Here is a 6,000-nt window from a genome sequence, read left to right as displayed (position 1 = left end):
CCTCACTCAGGATAGTGTTTTCTATTTCCATCCATTTGCATGCAAAATTCGAGAAGTCATTGTTTTTTACCGCAGCGTAGTACTCTAATGTGTGAAAACCTTAACTGGAGGTATAAATATAGCTGCAAATTCTTGGTACTCCTGTCATCAAGACATAGGGTTTATATCCCTGACTTAAATCTGAATGAGTTTGTGATCCCTTAAGTACAATAGAGTAAGTTTACTTATGAGGCTAAGTCATAAAAGGTGATACAGCTACTGCCTTGTTAAGTTGAACAGTTTTGAGCTGTCATATGAGAAGTCTACCTAGAGCTGGAAAGGAAAAAGCTTGTTAGCAAGTCACACACACACACACACACACACCCCAGCCATGTGTGTCTGTGTGTTTGTGTGTCTCTCTGTCTTTGTCTCTCTCCTTTTAGGTTTGTTACTGGCCTGCCCTTGGCATTTTCACAATACCACAACCTTAGTGCAAGCCTCGATGCCCCTTCCATCTTATATTTTGCATATGTGTAAACCACTCCCATTCCAAATGGGAGAACTTGAGGCATAACAAGGAAAAATTGGCCAAAAGCAAGACTGAAACTCATCAGGACAACATCAGATCCTGTAGCTCCATATCTAACATGTGGAACTTGTGATCATGTGGGCTCCAATGGGCTTGGGAAGCCCTGCCCCTCCAGTTCTTCTCCCTGTAGCACATGTAATTTATCTATTGGGATAACTCCACTTTTTGCCTGCAGCTATCCTTGGTTCATGTTTCATGATCTTTGCATCTCTAACATTCTATGGTCTGCATTGCAATTTGGGCCTCAGTATTTTTCTACAGTGACTTCTCAGGGTCTCCTTGATTGGAATCTCTTTCACATCAGCTTTGGAAACTTCCATGACCTCTGCACTCTTGTATTTTGTATGACTGCAAAAATCAGTATCATGTGGTTTATGCTGCTAAATTCTGTTGCCAGATCATGATATAGTCTGGCCCCTACCTACAACAGTTGTAATGGACTCTGTACAAAATCTTGGCTGCTGAAATAGGGAAAGCACTTCACAGGAAGTTGTTTTTGAACCAAGAACCCACCTCAGTGGCATTTTCAACTCACCTCTCTCATTCCATTGAATTTGCATTTCTACATGTTGGAGCATTTGGTGGGTGGAGTTCTAAGACTTCAGAGTACCTATTCTATAGTCCTGATACAAAAGTGTGAGGTTTCTTTTTAAAGATTCATTTCTCTAAACACACCTTGTGTATGACTTGAAACTTGTTCATGCTTCTCACTAAATTGCTTGCTTTTCATAGATCACTGCTCTCTTCTTCTTTTTTTACTTTTATCCGCATTTATTTCATGTTGAATTTATTCCCGTGCCAAAAGTTTTTGTTTCTTCAGTTTCTTCTGGGATATATTTTTCTTCTGTGCAACCTCCTCTTCTCGCTTTGGAACAATCTTTTCCTTTTCAGTGAGGATCATCTCGATGTGGCAGGGGGAGCTCATGTACGGGTTAATCCGGCCATGAGCTCTGTAAGTTCGTCGGCGCATCTTAGGTGCTTTGTTCACCTGGATGTGCTCAATGACCAGAGAGTCCACATCTAAACCCTTCAGTTCAGCATTGCTCTCTGCATTTTTCAGCATGTGCAGCAAAAATTCTGTACTCTTTTTTGGCCACCGACCCTGTGTCCAGCCCCACTGTTTGGCCTGGGCGCACCTACCGACTCCACCATTGTACCGTCGGAATGGCACACACTGCTTCTTCAAAGTGACATCTTTCAGATACTTGGTGGCTTTTCAGATATGCATACCCTTGATGGCCTGGGCCATTTCCCAGGTGTTCTTAAAGTGAACCTGAAGGTTTGATCCTCTCTATTTGCATGATTTTGTGGGGTTTTCTGGGTCAAGAGAGTAGCGAACCATCTTTACAGGTCACCTCTGGCCGCTTACAGGAAGAGGAGATCACTGCTCTCTTAACAGTGCTAAGATCAATGAGCAGTAACCATATCATTGCCTAGATGTTAAATTGGCCTGAAATTTCCTCCACCAAACTTCTTAGCCCATCATTTTTTTAAATTTAGTCTCAATCAAGTTTTGAGGTTATGAACAGAATGCAACCAGTTTTTTTCCCAGAATGTAACAAGAATGACTTTTAGCTCAAGTTTTCAGTAGAGTCCTTGTTTTCTTCTGAATTCTCTTGAAGTAGGCTTTCACTATGCATTTCTCTTGGCATTTTGGTCTCCTAGATTCCCACCATAAGTTCTGTTCACATTATTCTAGGGGTTTTTGTAGCTCACAACTCTAAACTCTTGTACATTCTCCCTACAAACCAGTTTAAAAGGCACGTGAACCACATAGTCATGTTTATTATAGCAACACCACCACTCCAGGTACCAGTGTTCTGTATTACTTCCCTTGTTGCTATGACAAAGTACCTGATAGAAAACAACTTAAGAAAGTTTGTTATTACTCTCAACTTGTGGATACATTATACCATTGAACACATGAGCATGAGGTGATTAGTTATAGTACCTGGTAATTCATTAAGAAGAGAAAGATGAATTCTGGATCACCAGCATTTTTTTTTAACATTTAATTATATAGTTATCATCATCATCGTGTGTGTGTGTGTGTGTGTATTGTGGGCACGTGCATGCCATGGTGTGTGTGTGTGTGTGTGTGTGTGTGTATTGTGGGCACGTGCATGTCATGGTGTGTGTGTGTGTGTGTGTATTGTGGGCACGTGCATGCCATGGTGTGTGTGTGTGTGTGTGTGTGTGTGTGTGTGTGTGTGTGTGTGTATTGTGGGCACGTACATGCCATGGTATGCATGTAGAGGTTAGAGGACAGCTTTGACTTGTTTCTCTCCTACCATGAGTTTCAAAAATCAAATTCAGGTCACCAGGCTAGTACAACAAATGCTTTGACCCATTAAAGGCATCTTACTGGCCCTCTATCTTTTTTCCCTTTTTATTCAGCCTGGGCCCACAGCCCATGGGATAGTGCTGCCCGTATTAATGGTGGGTCTTCTCCCTTCAGCTAAGGTCTCACAAGTTCCCAGGAGTATATCTTTTAAGTCATTCTGAATTTAGTAAAGCTGACAATGAAGATAAGCTATCAAATTAGTATATATGCAAAGTTTGGGAGTTAAAAGACAAGCTTTCTGTACATATGAAATAATTCCTTCATTTAGAGCTGTTGAAAATTTTAAGTAGACTGCTGTTTAGGAAGGAAGCCATTAGAGTAGTTGAGTAAAAGATATCTTTTGGTCAACTGTATAGAAAGATAATGAATGCTTTTATTCAATTCTCAATAATTTCTTCAATGTTGCTTTTTTGGCATTTCTGTCTTACTGGCTTTTGTTTTGATTTTTGTTTTTGTGGGTTTTTTAAAAGGGGGAAAGAACATAAAGCTGGTTGAATAGAGAAATGGGAAAGAGCTGAGAAGACTTGGGGAAGGGTTAAAACATGATCAAATATATCATATGAAAAAAAAAGAAAAGTTACTATATATTAGTTATTTTTCTCATTGAAACAAAAATACCTGACAATAAGCAACTTAAGGATGCGTTTATTTGTGGTCACAGTTTGAAGGACATAGGCCATCGTGGCCTGGAAGTCACGATGCCAGCTACTTGAGGCTTGCAGTCACATTGCATTGGCAGCCAGGAAGAGAACTAACCCAATTGAGAAACTCCTTCACAAACATGCCCTGAGGTTTGTCTTCTAGCTGTTTCTAGATTCTGTCTAGCTGTTTCTAGATTCTGTCAAATTGATAGCATTAACCATCACACATGGCAGATGAATGGATTTTCTTTTTCCCGGCACCATGAACTATCTTCCATCCTCTAGGCTCACAAGCACTTTTGACAAGGTTTTACTTTCCACAAATTGTACCTCAACAATGAGTTTCTTTTTCAGAATTTTTAGAATTTTCTATCTGTCCATATTTCTTATAAAATGCTGTTCTGAAATAACTAAAATAGAACTGAAAAGACAGCATATAGAGGAATATCCTTTTCATTTTCTTTGCCTATTCTAATCCGGATTTCCTTTTTAGTGTGTGTATAACTTTATTTTCCTTTATTTGTTTTTGTTTCTTTTTTTTAAATGAAGTGGTAATTAGGATCCATTCATGCTCTCTAGTCTGCATCTTGGATCTTTTAGTGATTGCTTATATAAGTGTTTAAAGCCATTTTGGGTCCCAGACATGGTGGCTCACACCTGTAATATCAGCTATCAGCACTTGGGATGAATGCAGGAGAATTGCTGTGAATTCAAGGCCAACCTGAACTATATAGTGAATTCCAGAGCAGCCTGGGCTACAAAGTAAAACCGTCTCAAAAGCAAAACAAAACTCAGAATAATGTTTCTGTTTGGTTTCAGATGACTCAGGTATTTTCTGTTTGCCTGTGTACAAATCTACTTTCCTAGGTGTACTGGAGTAAACAGAAAAAAATGACCAAACTCAACTAATTCTCAGAAAGCAAAATTTTCATCAGTCTTTTCAACTTTTTTGTTAATCATTTCTTTTCTAGAACTAACAAGTAGTATAACAAACTGATTCAAATTTTGTGGGTTTTTTTTTTTTTTTGATTTTTCGAGACAGGGTTTCTCCGTAGTTTTTGGAGTCTGTCCTGGAACTAGCTCTGTAGACCAGGCTGGTCTCGAACTCACAGAGATCTGCCTGCCTCTGCCTCCAGAGTGCTGGGATTAAAGGTGTGCGCCACCACCGCCCGGCCTGATTAAAGTTTTAATTGGTCTCAAAAGTTACACATCTTGAGTTTTATCTGTTAACCTTTTGAAATGGTAATAAATAGAAAAATGGCTAAAATTCAGGCAGGAACACTGAAAAAGTGCAAGTACTGGAAAAAACAGCTCCCTGTAACCAAAGTAATGGGATACCAGATATGATGAATACTTAATCATTTGTACAAAAATAGATACATCCTTAGTGCTAACCAGTTTGCCTTATTACTTGGCCTACAGATAGATAATGATCCATAGAGCTGCCTCCAAACTTTTTATTTTTATTGTTTATTTTATTTTTATTAATTAGTTTGTTGTTTAATTATTTTTATTTGTTATTATGCTTTCTATTTTATTTATTGCCCTTTTTGCTCTAGGAGAGTGCAGTAAGTAAAATCTTTTAAAATTGTAAATTATATTAACTTTCTGTTTTTTCAAATTAATGCCTTACAGATGTGGTAGGAAAATGAATAATCTATACATTTGTCATATGGTTATTCTTATAACAGTTCATATTTTATTCTGAAAAAAATAATTTGGCTTTCTCAGAGAGGCAGCCTCTGTCTGTCTGTCTCTCTCTCTCTCTCTTTCTCTCTCTCTCTACCTCTCCCCTCCCTCTCTCTCTGTTCCCCTCCATAACACCAAATAAATGTCCAATTTAAAAAAAAATTGGATGCACAAGACTTTAAGAAGATAAATATTTCCAGGAGCTAAAAAGAATGAAGATGTGCAAACTTCCAGGTATAGACTGGATGAAGTAGACTTGTTTCACTCTTCAATCTATTCTCATTCAATATAATGTTATAGATAGATTTTAAAGATATCAGTAGAAAAAGATAAAACCAGAAGCCAAGAATGGTAATGAAGCCGGGCGATGGTGGCGCACGCCTTTAATCCCAGCACTCGGGAGGCAGAGGCAGGCGGATCTCTGTGAGTTCGAGACCAGCCTGGTCTGCAGAGATAGATCCGGGACAGGCTCCAAAGCCACAGAGAAACCCTGTCTCGAAAAACCAAAAAAAAAAAAAAAAAAGGTAATGAATACCTATAATTCCTGTTCTCAAGAGACAGTCAGGATGTTGTAAGTTCAAACCAGCCATTCTTTTTTTTTAATAAAAAAAGAAAAAGTAACTATAATGACATGGAAATACAATGTACCAAAATTGTAGAATGTAACTTAAATCAATGCTGAGAGTAAAATTCATAGCATTGAGTGTGTATATAATGAAAAGATGAAAGACTAAAATGAAAAATCTTAAATCCCCAGT

At 38.3% G+C, this 6,000-nt stretch overlaps 1 protein-coding gene and 1 pseudogene across 1 annotated transcript in view; one reads left to right on the top strand and one right to left on the bottom strand.

The window, feature by feature from the left end:
* Nucleotides 1-6,000, top strand: part of Jade3 (jade family PHD finger 3) — a 104,805-nt gene that overhangs the window by 31,669 nt on the left and 67,136 nt on the right. The window lies entirely within an intron of this gene.
* On the bottom strand, nucleotides 1,328-1,912 carry LOC101983721 (annotated as a pseudogene).

The sequence above is a fragment of the Microtus ochrogaster genome, chromosome X (genome assembly GCF_000317375.1).
Source record: "Microtus ochrogaster isolate Prairie Vole_2 chromosome X, MicOch1.0, whole genome shotgun sequence".
NCBI classification, from domain to species: Eukaryota; Metazoa; Chordata; class Mammalia; order Rodentia; family Cricetidae; genus Microtus; species Microtus ochrogaster.
Note: the sequence above shows the minus strand (reverse complement) of the source record. Positions and strands in the feature narration are given on the sequence as shown.